Genomic DNA, 16,074 nt, shown 5'->3' with positions numbered 1-16,074 from the left:
CCATTTACACTAATTCAACACATTTCCCATTTTATTGGCCCAAAGTTCCCACCAACTACATTCCCCCGGCCAAGATTCTACCATTCACCTACAAACTGGGGAAAATTTACCAACCTGTATGTCTTTGACACAGAGTGCTGGAGTAACTCAGCGGGTCAGGCATCATCTGTGGAGAACATGGGGAGGTGACGTTTGGGGTCAGGACCCTTCTTCAGACCGATTCAGCCTCCATCAGGCTGAAGAAGGGTCCCGACCTGAAACGTCACCTATCCATGTTCTCCAGGGATGCTGCCTGACCTGCCGAGTTACTCCAGCATTTATGTGTCTTCCCTTGGTAAACCAGCATCTACAGTTCCTCGTTTCTACCATATGTCACTGGGATATGGAAGGAAACCAGAGGATTGGAAGAGCAAATATGTAAGGAGATTGCAGATATTAGTAGTAAGCACAAGGTAGTGATTGTGGGAGATTTCAATTTTCCACACATAGACTGGGAAACACATTCTGTAAATGGGCTGGATGGGTTGGAGTTTGTAAAATGTGTGCAGGATAGTTTTTTGCAGCAATACATAGTGTTGGCGGCGCGACTCACCCGTTGCAGCGGCCCCTACAGCCTGTCTGTCTTTTTTATTTTTTGTCCAGTTAAATGTAGTGTTGGTGTTTTTTAATACTAGTTTTAAATGTGTATATGTGGGGGGCGGGGGGGGGGGAGGGGGAAACCGTTTAAAATCTCTTCCCTGTCCGGGAGACCCGACCTTTTCCCTGTCGGGTCTCCGTTGTCATTGGGGCCTAGCACCGTGGAGCGGCCTCCAACCTGAACGACCCGGGGGCTCGGGAGACTGCGAAGCTGCGGAATACTCACTATCGTGGGGCTGGCCAGCCTCGGAGCGTGGGGAGCGGTGGTGACTCGCTGCTGCGACTCGACTCCTGGGGCTCGGAGGCTCCAGCAACGCAGCCGCAGGTCCGGTGGACTGTCGGGACATCGGGAGCTCGCGGGTCCGGGGGGAGAGACCGCTTCCCGGAGCTCCCGCAACGCGACTTCTCTAGCCCGTGTCGCGGGGTTGGAACGACCTGGAGCGGGGTCGTACATCGCCCGGCGCGGCTTCATGGCCGTGGGACATTCCAGCGCCCGCTGGGGGCTCCAACATTGTGACTTTTAGACCGGGAGCGGGGCCGTAAATCGCCCGGCACGGCCTAAAATGGCCGTGGGACTTATCATCGCCCGCCTGGGGCTTGGACATCGGGAGAGACATGGAGAACAGGGGAGAGAAAATACTTTGCCTTCCATCACAGTGGGTCCACTGTGATGGATGTTTGTGTGAATTAAATTGTGTGTATGTCTAGGAAATTGTCTTTGTTTGTATGGCTGTGGAAACAGAATTTATTGTATTGTATTGTATTGTATTGTAAGTACCTACTAGAGAAGGGGCGGTGCTGGATCTCCTGTTAGGAAATGAGACGGGTCAGGTGGCAGAGGTATGTGTTGGGGAACAGTTCGGGTCCAGTGATCACAATACCATTAGTTTCAATATAATTATGGAGTGGGTCAGAACTGGACCTAGGGTTGAGATTTTTGATTGGAGAAAGACGTGCTAACTTTGAGGAGATGCGAAAGGATTTAAAAGGAGTAAATTGGGACAGTTTGTTTTATGGGAAAGATGTGGAAGAGAAATGGAGGACATTTAAAGGTGAAATTTTAAGAATACAGAATCTTTATGTCCCTGTTCGGTTGAAAGGAAATAGTAAAAATTGGAAAGAGCCATGGTTTTCAAGGGAAATTGGACACGGTTCGGAAAAAGAGAGAAATCTACAATAATTATAGGTAGCATGGAGTAAATGAGGTGCTTGAGGAGTATAAAGAATGTAAAAAGAATCTTAAGAAAGAAATTAGAAAAGCTAAAAGAAGATATGAGGTTGCTTTGGCAAGTAAGGTGAAAGTAAATCCAAAGGGTTTCTACAGCTATATTAATAGCAAAAGGATAACGAGGGATAAAATTGGTCCATTAGAGAGTCAGAGTGGACAGCTATCTGCAAAGCCAAAAGAGATGGGGGGAGATATTGAACAATTTCTTTTCTTCGGTATTCACCAAGGAGAAGGATATTGAATTATGTGAGGTAAGGGAAACAAGTAGAGTAGCTATGGAAACTATGAGATCCAAAGAAGAGGAAGTACTGACACTTTTGAGAAATATAAAAGTGGATAAGTCTCCAGGTCCGGACAGGATATTCCCTAGGACATTGAGGGAAGTTAGTGTAGAAATAGCAGGGGCTATGACAGAAATATTTCAAATGTCATTAGAAACGGGAATAGTGCCGGAAGATTGGCGTACTGCGCATGTTGTTCCATTGTTTAAAAAGGGGTCTAAGAGTAAACCTAGCAATTATAGACCTGTTAGTTTGACGTCAGTGGTGGGCAAATTAATGGAAAGGATACTTAGAGATAATATATATAAGCATCTGGATAAACAGGGATCTGATTAGGAACAGTCAACATGGATTTGTGCCTGGAAGGTCATGTTTGACTAATCTTCTTGAATTTTTTGAAGAGGTTACTCGGGAAATTGATGAGGGTAAAGCAGTGGATGTTGTATATATGGACTTCAGTAAGGCCTTTGACAAGGTTCCTCACGGAAGGTTGGTTAAGAAGGTTCAATTGTTGGGTATTAATGGTGGAGTAGCAAGATGGATTCAACAGTGGCTGAATGGGAGATGCCAGAGAGTAATGGTGGATGGTTGTTTGTCAGGTTGGAGGCCAGTGACTAGTGGGGTGCCACAGGGATCTGTGTTGGGTCCACTGTTGTTTGTCATGTACATCAATATTCTCGATGATGGTGTGGTAAATTGGATTAGTAAGTATGCAGATGATACTAAGATAGGTGGGGTTGTGGATAATGAAGTAGATTTTCAAAGCCTACAGAGAGATTTATGCCAGTTGGAAGAGTGGGCTGAAAGATGGCAGATGGAGTTTAATGCTGATAAGTGTGATGTGCTACATCATGGCAGGACAAATCAAAATAGTACGTACATGGTAAATGGTAGGGAATTGAAGAATGCAGGTGAACAGAGGGATCTGGGAATAACTGTACACAGTTCCCTGAAAGTGGAATCTCATGTAGATAGGGTGGTAAAGAAAGCTTTTGGTGTGCTGGCCTTTATAAATCAGAGCATTGAGTATAGAAGTTGGGATGTAATGTTAAAATTGTACAAGGCATTGGTGAGGCCAATTCTGGAGTATAGTGTACAATTTTGGTGGCCTAATTATAGGAAGGATGTCAACAAAATAGAGAGCGTACAGAGGAGATTTACTAGAATGTTGCCTGGGTTTCAGCAACTAAGTTACAGAGAAAGGTTGAACAAGTTAAGGCTTTATTCTTTGGAGCGCAGAAGGTTAAGGGGGGACTTGATAGAGGTCTTTAAAATGATGAGAGGGATAGACAGAGTTGACGCGGATAAGCTTTTCCCACTGAGAGTAGGGAAGTTTCAAACAAGGGGACATGACTTGAGAATTAAGGGACAGAAGTTTAGGGGTAACATGAGGGGGAACTTCTTTACTCAGAGAGTGGTGGCTGTGTGGAATGAGCTTCCAGTGAAGGTGGTGGAGGCAGGTTCGTTTTTATCATTTAAAAATAAATTGGATAGTTATATGGACGGGAAAGGAATGGAGGGTTATGGTGTGAGCGCAGGTATATGGGACTAGGGGAGAATACGTGTTCGGCACGGACTAGAAGGGTCGAGATGGCCTGTTTCCGTGCTGTAGTTGTTATATGGTTATATGGTTATATGATTCAGAGGAAACTGCCCAAGTCGAATTAAAAAAAATTTGAAGCAGGATTTTGACCCAAAATATCGCCTGATGTTTCCACAGAGGCTGCCTCACGGTAGCTCAGCCAGCTTATCGTTTGGTAAACCTTCCACCATCTCTGGTATCTCTATCACCTGAGGAGCTGAATCGATGGGCCAAATGGCCGAATTCTGCTCATATGCCTTATGATATTATAATGACTATGCTAAGGAATATTGGGGTCAGTTACTGGTCCGTTACCTTTCCAGCGGCCCCATAGCAGAAGCGTCCACGTCACATGACAGGAAACTGGAAGTATCCCGAGCTAATTCCCGGGATGGCGGGACAGTCATATGCTGAGAGAATGGAGCAGCTGGGCTTGTGCACTCTGGAGTTTAGAAGGATGAGAGGGTTTCTCATTGAAATATATAAGATTATTAAGGGTTTGGACACACTAGAACAGGAAACATGTTCCCGATGTTGGGGGAGTCCAGAACCAGGGGCCACAGTTTAAGAATAAGGGGTAAGCCATTTAGAACGGAGATGAGGAAACACTTTTACTCACAGAGAGTGGTGAGTCTGTGGAATTCTCTGCCTCAGCGGGCGGTGGAGGCAGGTTCTCTGGATACTTTCAAGAGAGAGCTAGATAAAGGGGATATGGGGAGAAGGCAGGAACGGAGTACTGATTGGGGATGATCAGCCATGATCACATTGAATGGCGGTGCTGGCTCGAAGGGCCAAATTGCCTACTCCTGCACCTATTGCTTATTGTCTATTGTCTATTGTCTAATTCTGCTGCCGCCTTCATCTATTGCAACAAGTGATGGCTCCCACTGATTGTGGCGGGAAGCTTGCGTCCTTTTCAGGACGGACGATGACAGTGATGTCAACACTTGTAACATGGAAGATGGACACGAAAGAAGAAAGAGTAGGAATGCAGCGAGGTGGAGGATAAATGCGTGGCAGAAGGACTGGTGCAGAGGTGCAGGGATCCAAGTTTCAGGATCATTGGGACCTCTTTTGTGGAAGGTGCGACCTGTACAAAAAGGATGGGTTGCACTTGAACCCGAGGGGGACCAATATCCTGGCGGGGAAATTTGCAAAGGCTACTGCGGAGACTTTAAACTAGAACGGTTGGGGGGAGGGACTCAAATAGAGAAAGCTAGTAGACAGTGTGTGAGGCAGGAGGCAGAGAAGGGAAGCACTCAGACCCAACATGCAGGGGGAAAGAAGAAGAAAATAATAAACAGAGAATAAGAGGTGGTGGGGTTCTTAAATGTGTGAGCAGAGAGACAGAGGGGTGTAAAATTAGGGTAGAAGCAATAGGTAGCGAGGTGAAAAGTAAAAGTGGCAGGCAGACAAATCCAGGGCAAAAATCAAAAAGGGCCACTTTTCAACATAATTGTATAAGGGGTAAGAGCGTTGTAAAAACAAGCCTGAAGGCTTTGTGTCTCAATGCAAGGAGCATTCGTAATAAGGTGGATGAGTTGAATGTGCAGATAGCTATTAATGATTATGATATAGTTGGGATCACGGAGACATGGCTCCAGGGTGACCAAGGCTGGGAGCTGAACATCCAGGGATATTCAATATTCAGGAGGGATAGACAGAAAGGAAAAGGAGGTGGGGTAGCGTTGCTGGTTAGAAAGGAGATTAACGCAATGGAAAGGAAGGACATTAGCTTGGAGGATGTGGAATCGATATGGGTAGAGCTGCGAAACACTAAGGGGCAGAAAACGCTAGTGGGTGTTGTGTACAGGCCACCTAACAGTAGTAGTGGAGTTGGGGATGGCATCAAACAGGAAATTAGAAATGCGTGCAACAAAGGTAAAACAGTTATAATGGGTGACTTCAAACTACATATAGATTGGGTGAATCAAATTGGCAGGGGTGCTGAGGAAGAGGATTTCTTGGAATGTATGCGGGATAGTTTTCTAAATCAAAATGTAGAGGAACCAACGAGAGAGCAGGCTATTCTAGACTTGGTATTGAGTAATGAGGAAGGGTTAGTTAGCAGTCTTGTTGTGCGTGGCCCCTTGGGCAAGAGTGACCATAATATGGTTGAGTTCTTCATTAGGATGGAGAGTGACATTGTTAATTCAGAAACAAGGGTTCTGAACTTAAAGAAAGGTAACTTTGAGGATATGAGACGTGAATTGGCCAAGATTGACTGGCAATTGATTCTTAAAAGGTTGACAGTGGATATGCAATGGAAGGCATTTAAAGACTGCATGGATGAACTACAACAATTGTTCATCCCAGTTTGGCAAAAGAATAAATCAGGGAAGGTAGTGCATTCGTGGATAACAAGGGAAATCAGGGATAGTATCAAAACAAAAGATGAAGCGTACAAATTAACTAGCAAAAGCAGCCTACCAGAGGACTGGGAGAAATTCAGAGTCCAGCAGACGAGGACAAGGGGCTTAATTAGGAAAGGGAAAATAGATTATGAAAGAAAACTGGCAGGGAACATAAAAACTGACTGCAAAAGTTTTAATAGATATGTGAAGAGAAAGAGATTAGTTAAAACAAATGTAGGTCCCTTGCAGTCAGAAACAGGTGAATTGATCATGGGGAACAAGGACATGGCAGACCAATTGAATAACTACTTTGGTTCTGTCTTCACTAAGGAAGACATAAATAATCTGCCGGAAATAGCAGGGGACCGCGGGTCAAATGAGATGGAGGAACTGAGTGAAATCCAGGTTAGCCGGGAAGTGGTATTAGGTAAATTGAATGGATTAAAGGCCGATAAATCCCCAGGGCCAGATAGGCTGCATCCCAGAGTACGTAAGGAAGTAGCCCCAGAAATAGTGGATGCATTAGTGATAATTTTTCAAAACTCTTTAGATTCTGGAGTAGTTCCTGAGGATTGGAAGGTAGCTAATGTAACCCCACTTTTTAAAAAGGGAAGGAGAAAGAAAAAGGGGAATTACAGACCTGTTAGCCTAACATCGGTAGTGGGGAAACTGCTAGAGTCAGTTATTAAAGATGGGATAGCAGCACATTTGGAAAGTGGTGAAATCATTGGACAAAGTCAGCATGGATTTACGAAAGGTAAATCATGTCTGACGAATCTTATAGAATTTTTCGAGGATGTAACTAGTAGAGTGGATAAGGGAGAACCAGTGGATGTGTTATATCTGGACTTTCAGAAGGCTTTCGACAAGGTCCCACATAAGAGATTAGTATACAAAATTAAAGCACACGGTATTGGGGGTTCAGTATTGATGTGGATAGAGAACTGGTTGGCAAACAGGAAGCAAAGAGTAGGAGTAAACGGGTCCTTTTCACAATGGCAGGCAGTGACTAGTGGGGTACCGCAAGGCTCAGTGCTGGGACCCCAGCTATTTGCAATATATATTAATGATTTGGATGAGGGAATTGAATGCAACATCTCCAAGTTTGCAGATGACACGAAGCTGGGGAGCAGTGTTAGCTGTGAGGAGGATGCTAGGAGGCTGCAAGGTGACTTGGATAGGCTGGGTGAGTGGGCAAATGCATGGCAGATGCAGTATAATGTGGATAAATGTGAGGTTATCCACTTTGGTGGCAAAAACAGGAAAGTAGACTATTATCTAAATGGTGGCAGATAAAAACATTTTTCGCACAAAGAGTGGTGGATCTCTGGAACTCTCTGCCACAGAAGGTAGTTGAGGCCAGTTCATTGGCTATATTTAAGATAGAGTTAGATGTGGCCCTTATGGCTAAAGGGATCAGGGGGTATGGAGAGAAGGCAGGTACAGGATACTGAGTTGGATGATCAGCCATGTTCATATTGAATGGCGGTGCAGGCTCGAAGGGCCGAATGGCCTACTCCTGCACCTATTTTCTATGTTTCTATGTCTAAGAAGACATTTCCAGTCAGCGGAAAGACTATACATGGGAACGTTTACAGGATAACGTTTAATGTAAGATAACTTCCAGTGAAGTCCGATTAAAGATAGACTGAGGTTTCTCCAATGACGGTAGCTCAGGACCGCCCTCTAGTTGGTGGTAGGACGGATCAGTTGCCTGATAACATCCGGGAAGAAACTGTCCCTGAATCTGGAGGTGTGCATTTTCACACTTCTGTTCCTTTTGCCTGATGGGAGAGGGGAGATGAGTGAGTGACCGGGGTGAGACTGGTACTTGATTATGGCTGCTGACCTTGCCGAGGCAGAGTGAGGTGTAGATGGAGTCAATGGAGGGGAGGTTGGTTTGCCTGAAAGGTTTAGAGCAGGGTTGGGGAACCTGCGGCCTTAAGGCCCCATGCGGCCTTCGAGGCCATTAAGTGTGGGCTTTTGAATGAATCCAATTTTGTAGAAAAAATCCTTTTATTTTTATTAATATGTTTTTTATCCCTTTTATTATTTTTTATTTTAATCTTTAAATGAACGTATTTAAAATACCAAAGAGTAAAAGAAGATTCAATGAAATAATCCTCTCTGACTGAGGGCCACAATTAAAATATTAGTAAGTCATGAGGGCTATTTTAACACTTGTTAAACTCATGATTTAGTTCTAATGCTACTCTAGACTCTAGAAAGCAGTCACCCCAAAGTCATTAAAAGGTTAGTTCACTTTAGAATTAACACATTTTTTTCATTTTCTTGAAGTCAGTACATAGTAGTAATAATAATAATTTTACAAAATAATGTACATTTTGAAGTATATCTGATTGAAGTTTCTTGGATGCGGCCTCTCATTGTCCTATCTGGGACACATGACAATAAACTCTCTTGACTTGACTGCAACACTACTGCAACACTGCTACACCACTGCTACAACACCACTGCAACACTGCTACAACACTGCTACAACACTGCTACACCACCGCTACAACACCACTGCAACACTGCTACACCACTGCTACAACACCACTGCATCACTGCTACACCACTGCTACAACACCACTGCAACACTGCTACACCACTGCTACACCACTGCTGCAACACCACTGCAACACTGCTACAACACTGCTACAACACCACTGCAACACTGCTACACCACTGCTACAACACCACTGCAACACTGCTACACCACTGCTACAACACCACTGCATCACTGCTACACCACTGCTACAACACCACTGCAACACTGCTACACCACTGCTACACCACTGCTGCAACACCACTGCAACACTGCTACAACACTGCTACAACACCACTGCAACACTGCTACACCACTGCTACAACACCACCGCAACACTGCTACACCACTGCTACAACACCACTGCAACATTGCTACAACACCGCTACAACACCGCTACAACACCGCTACAACACCGCTACAACACCGCTACAACACCGCTACAACACCGCTACAACACTGCTACAACACTGCTACAACACCGCTACAACACTGCTACAACACTGCTACAACACTGCTACAACACCGCTGCAACACTGCTACAACACCGCTACAACACCGCTACAACACTGCTACAACACCGCTACAACGCCGCTACAACACTACTACAACACTGCTACAACACCACTGCAACACTGCTACAACACCGCTACAACACTGCTACAACACCACTACAACACTGCTACAACACCGCTACAACGCCGCTACAACACTACTACAACACTGCTACAACACTACTGCAACACTGCTACAACACCGCTACAACACCACTGCAACACTGCTACAACACTGTTACAACACCACTGCAACATTGCTACAACACTGCTGCAACACTACTGCAACACTGCTACAACACCACTACAACACCACTGCAACACTGCTACAACACCACTGCAATACTACTGCAACACTGCTACAACACCACCGCAACACTGCTACAATACTACTGCAACACTGCTATAACTGCAACACTACTGCAACACTGCTACAACTGCAGCACTGCTGCAGCACTACTGCATCACTGCTACAATGGCAACACTGCTGCTACAACACAACTGCAACACTGCTGCAACACTACTAGCGCAGGAGGATGAGGGGTGATCTTATAGAGGTGTACGAACCATGAGAAGAATAAATCAGGTAAATGCACAGTCTCTTGCCCAGAGTAGGGGAATCGAGGACCAGAGGACATGGGTTTAAGGTGAGGGCGGAAAGATTAAATAGGAACTTGAGTGGTAACTTCTTCACACAGAGGGTGTTGGGTGTATGGAACAAGCTGCTGGATGAGGTAGTTGAGGTTGGGACTATCCCAGTGTTTAATAAACATTTGGACAGGTACAGGCGGCGGCGGGAATTTCAAATTAACAACGGTCCCTTACCGCGAATCGGCTTCATCTCCTTCAATTGCCGACTGCGGTATATTTTCATCCCGGACGAGGTCTTGATCTACCACCTGTCGTGGGACCACTGGAGGGTCACTCCAGTTGAGGTGGTCTGTGGTCTTTTTTGGCCGTTTTCGGCCGTTGAACGATCGTCCCCCTGCGGCCTATACAGCTAGCCGCCAGAACCGCTTGAATCCCTGCACGCTGCCCGGAGAGGACGCTGGCGTTGACTGTTTGCCGCTTCTCCGCCCGCTGTCCCCCACCCCGACGTCTGTTACCTACCTGTTAACTGTTACCTACCTGTTACCTACCTGCCTGTACCTGTGCCTGTGCACCATCGACGCTGGACACCTCCTGTGCCTGTTCTCCATCGATGCTGGACGCTGGATGCTGGGCACCTCCTGTGCCTGTGCACCATCGACGCTGGACGCTGGACACCTCCCTGCACCAGCTGGATCATCTCTACACCCGCACAGCTGGACAACCTCTCTACACCTGCACTGCTGGACAACCTCTCTGCACCTGCACTGCTGGATACTCTCTGCACCCTCATCACTGGACAACCTCTGCACCCTCATCACTGGACTACCTCTACACCTGCTCTGCTGGACAACCTATTTGCTCCCTCAATTGCTAGACACCTCGCTGCATCTGCATTGCTGGTCAACCTCTTTGCTCCCTCACTGCTCGACACCTCGCTGCACCTGCTCTGCTGGACAACCTCTCTGCTCCCTCACCGCTGGATACTCTCTCCACCTGCACCTGCTCCGCTGAACACCTCTCTGCACCCTCACCATCATGCTCAAATACTCAACTCTGCAGATGGCTGGTTTCTGCAACAACCACATCCCATCCTGCATCCAGGTCGTTAAACAGCTTGGACTTCTGCGTCGACTCCGTTACATCCACAGAGGCTCTCGGCGCAGGCGTGTTTGCTTCAACCACGGACGTTCCATTCCATCCGTCTGCTCATTACCACGCTCTGCCCCCCCTCAACCGCGTCACCCCCCCATCCCAGCTGACCGCACGCACTGTCAACCGGGACAACCTCAGATCTCTCCAGCCTGCCCCCATCCCTCCACCCTCTCACAATGCCAACTTTGCCCTCCTCAACACCAGGTCGCTCAACAACAAAGCCCTTGCCCTCCATGAACTAATCCTTGACAACACTCTGGACTTCCTTCTGCTCACTGAGACCTGGCAACAACCCAATGTCTTCTTCTCCCTCAATCAAACATCCCCACCTGGATTTAATTACATTTCCAAACCCCGCCCCTCCCGCCATGGAGGTGGCCTCGCTGTTATTTTTAACCAGAATTTTCGTATCACTGAACTCACCTTCCCCCCAGTAGCATCATTTGAATTCCTCGCCTTCAAAGCCCTTTCCTCCATGACTGTCATCCTCATTTACCGGCCACCTAAACCAAACCCATCCTTCCTATCTGACTTCACTGAACTCCTCACACTTGCCTCATCCCTCTCCTCACGTCTGCTGCTACTTGGTGACTTAAATATTCACATGGACTCCCCCACCTGCAAGCTCGCATCTGAATTCGCCTTTTTACTGGACAACTTCTCTCTCTCTCAGCACGTCACCTTTCCCACCCATGACAAAGGTCACATCCTTGATCTGGTCTGCTCCATAAATCAACCGGTACTCGACCTCCATCCTTGCCTCTTCCCCCTCTCTGATCATAAGCTTATACGGTTCACCATCCCTTCTCCGACACCTCGCCCCCGCTTCCTCCGAGAAATCACCTTCCGGAATCTAAAATCCATTGATCCCCTCCATCTCTCTGACCTGCTCTCCACCACTCTCCCACTGGACTCAACCCCCATCTCACCTGATGATCTCACAAACCATCTCAACTCCACCTTGTCTACCTCCCTCAACACTCTGGCCCCCCTCAAAACAAGAACCGTAACTTTCAACACATCCTCACCCTGGTACACACCTGCACTTCGTAAACTGAAACAGACTGGTCGCCAACTCGAACGACTAATAAAGAAATCATCTCTCACAGTCCACCTTGAAGCTTACAAACTCCACCTCACTGACTACAAAGATGCCCTCATTGCTGCAAAATCTGCCTACCTCTCCTCCATATTCACCGATCCCTGCCTAAACCACAGAACCCTCTTCTCCACAGTGGGCAACCTCCTCAAGCCTCGAGCCAACACTCTCCCTACCTCTACTCCGGATCTCTGCAACTCATTCCTCCACTTTTTCGCTGATAAAATCAGCACCATCTATCAATCTTTATCCCCTGTACCCGACTCCCCAGCATCTACTCCACCACCTACCACGGCCCCTCCTTTCAACATCTCCACTGACCTCCTTACCCCTCCTCCACACTGCTTCCTCTCCCAGTTTGACCTGGTCACCCCTATTGAAATCTCCAAACTCATCAGCTCTTCCAAACCCACCACCTGCTCCCTCGACCCTCTCCCCACTCCCCTGTTGAAGTCCTGCCTCCCCGTACTCTGCCCCTACCTCACTAATCTCTTCAACTCCTCATTGTCCCAAGGAATTGTCCCCTCCGCTTTCAAAACTGCTGCCGTTACACCAATCCTAAAGAAACCTGGTCTTGATCCCTCCTCTCTCATTAACTACCCGCCCAATCTCAAACCTCCCCTTCCTTTCAAAAACCCTGGAGCGTATCGTTGCGTCGCAACTTCATTCCCACCTCCTTGCGTATAACCTACTTGAACCCCTCCAATCTGGCTTTCGCCCCCTCCATAGCACAGAAACTGCTCTCCTCAAAGTCCTCAACGACCTCCTCACCTCTGCTGACACTGGTTCCCTCAACATCCTCATCCTCCTCGACCTGAGCGCAGCCTTCGATACAGTGAACCATAACATCCTGCTCACCAGACTCAAGGACCTCGGCATTGAAGGCTCTGCACTCAGCTGGCTCCGTTCCTACCTTTCCAACAGATCCCACTTCATCTCTCTCCACAACCACACCTCTGCTACAGCCGCAGTCACTCAAGGCGTTCCCCAAGGCTCCGTACTCGGCCCCCTCCTCTTCATCATCTACATCCTCCCCCTTGGTCAGATACTCCGCCACTTCAATCTGGACTTCCACTGTTACGCTGATGACACCCAGATTTACCTTGGCACCAAATCCCCCCACAACCCCCCCCTCTCCCATATCAACTCCTGTTTGTCAGCTATAAAAACCTGGATGCAACATAATTTCCTCAAACTCAACAGCGATAAGACAGAATTCCTCCTCATAGGCTCCAAAGCCACACTCAGCAAAATCAATAACCCCACTCTCACCATCGACGGCACCACTGTCTCCCCATCTCCCCAGGCCCGCAACCTTGGCGTGATCTTTGATTCCACCCTCTCCCTTGAGCCTCACATCCGCCATGTCATTAAAACCTCCTTCTTTCATCTCCGCAACATCGCCAAACTCAGACCCTCTCTCACTCCGCCTGCTGCTGAAAGACTCATCCATGCCTTCATCTCCTCCCGACTGGACTATTGCAACTCACTTCTCCTTGGCATCAGCTCCACCAACATCAACCGACTCCAACTGGTCCAGAACGCAGCCGCCCGACTCATCACCCACACCAAATCCTGGCATCACATCACTCCAGTCCTCAAAAAACTTCACTGGCTTCCCATCTCCCACCGGATCACCTACAAAATCCTGGTCCTCACCTACAAAGCCCTCCACCATCTGGCCCCCACATATCTCATTGACCTCCTCTCCCCCTACCAACCCTCACGGTCCCTCAGATCCACATCAGCCGGTCTCCTCTCCATCCACAAGTCCAACCTCCGCAGTTTTGGGGACAGAGCCTTCTCCAGGGCAGCTCCCAGGCTCTGGAACTCCCTCCCCCAACTGATCCGCAATTCCGTGTCCCTCCCCATCTTCCAGTCCCGCCTCAAGACCCATCTCTTCACCTCTGCCTATCCTTAGCCCCACGTCCCCGTCCCTTTTCATCTGTGCATTAATTGCCTCATGCTGTGTTTTGTATTGAATTCTGTCTTTACTTTGTGTACTAGTCATGTCTCTACTATTTATTTCATTCCCCTTACATGTTTTTCCTATACATGCTCAATTTTTGTAAGGTGTCCTTGAGACTCTTGAAAGGCGCCCATAAATAAAATGTATTATTATTATTATTACATGGATGGGACAGGTTTAGAGGGATAACGCAGGCAGGTAGGACTAGTGTAGATGGGGCATGTTGGTCGGTGTCGATGAGTTGGGCCGAAGGGCCTGTTTCCGTGTTGTACAACTCTGTGACTCTGAGTCAAGTCTTCTCTTCCATTCAATCATGGCTGATCTATCACTTCCTCGTAACCCGATCAAGAATCTACATATCTATCTCTGCCTTAAAAATATCCGTTGTCTTGGCCTCCACTGCCTTCTGTGGCAAATAATTCCACAGATTCATCACCCCCTGACTAAAGGAATTTCTCCTCATCTCCTTCCTAAAAGAACGTCCTTTAATTCTGAGGCTATGACCTCTGGTCCCGGACTCTCCCACTAGTGGAACCATCCTCTCCACATCCACTCTATCCAAGCCTTTCACTATTCTGTATCTTTCAATGAGGTCTCCCCCATTGTTCTAAACTCCAGCCAGTACAGGCCCAGTGCCAACGTTGGGTGGAAGGGCCTATTTGGCACTGTATGACTATGAATGATAGGAGGTGATGATAGGGAGAGATTAGAGACTGTAGGCAGAGGAGACTGTGAGAGGCCATCGATATGTGTGTGTGTGTGAGAGCTTCATCGCTGATGTGTGCTTTCAGGCACGTCCACTTAAGCCCCAGCCTGCAAACACTGGCTTACTGCCCAAGTCTTTGTTCCTTGGAGCGTAAGAGACTGAGGGATGATCTGTTAACTAATTGTACCATGCTCTCATCAGCAAGAGAGCGGTCCTGACCTCCAGTCACCCTCATTGTCATATGCTGAGAGAATGGAGCGACTGGGCTTGTATATTCTGGAATTTAGAAGGATGAGAGGGTATATTATTGAAACATATAAAATTATTAAGGGTTTGGACACGCTAGAGGCAGGGAACATGTTCCCGCTGTTGGGGGAGTCCAGAACCAGGGGTCTCAGTTTAAGAATAAGAGATAAGCCATTTAGAACAGAGATGTGGAAACACATTTACTGAACATCCCGCGCCTTTGCGGTTGCAGCTCCTAGACTGTGGAACAGCATCCCTCTTCCCATCAGAACTGCTCCCTCCATCGACTCCTTCTCTACTCTCAAGCCTTTCTTGACATCCTCTGAGGGAGGGCTATATGTTTGTATTTATGTATACAACCACTGTTGTATAACGTTAGTACCTCCACCAATGTAAAGCACTTTGGTCAACGAGAGTTGTTTTTTAAATGTGCTATAGAAATAAAAGTGACTTGACTTGACTTGACTTGACATTTTCTCACAGAGAGTGGTGAGTTTGTGGAATTCTCTGCCTCAGAAGGCGGTGGAGGCCGGTTCTCTGGATACTTTCAAGAGAGAACTAGATAGGGCTCTTAAAGATAGTGGCGTCAGGGGCTATGTGGGGAGAAGGCAGGAACGGGGTACTGATTGGGGATGATCAGCCATGATGACATAGAATGGCGGTGCTGGCTCAAAGGACCAAATGGCCTACTCCTGCACCTATTGTTTATTGGAGACAATTGAACTATCTTTAATTGGACTTTATTGGACTTCAATGTTATATTTTGCACTAAACGCTATTCCCTGTATCCTGTATCTGTGCACTGCGGAGGGGCTCGATTGTAATCATGTATTGTCTTTCCTTTGACTTGATAGCAGGCAATAAATGCTTTTCACTGTACCTCGGTACACGTGACAATAATAAACTGAACTAAATTTATAGAGGTGGGCGACACGATGTTCCATCCTGACTACGGGTGCTGTCTGTACGGAGTTTGTACGTTCTCCCCGTGACCTCCTGGTTTTCAGTTCAGTTCAGTTTAGTTTATTGTTGTAGCTTTTTTGTAGCGTGCTAACCAGTCAGCAGAAAGACGATACATGATTACAATCGAGCCATTTACAGTGTCTAGATACATGATATGGGAAT

This window comes from Amblyraja radiata, chromosome 2 (genome assembly GCF_010909765.2).
Source record: "Amblyraja radiata isolate CabotCenter1 chromosome 2, sAmbRad1.1.pri, whole genome shotgun sequence".
In the NCBI taxonomy this organism is placed as follows: domain Eukaryota; kingdom Metazoa; phylum Chordata; class Chondrichthyes; order Rajiformes; family Rajidae; genus Amblyraja; species Amblyraja radiata.
This window is presented reverse-complemented; position numbering follows the sequence as displayed.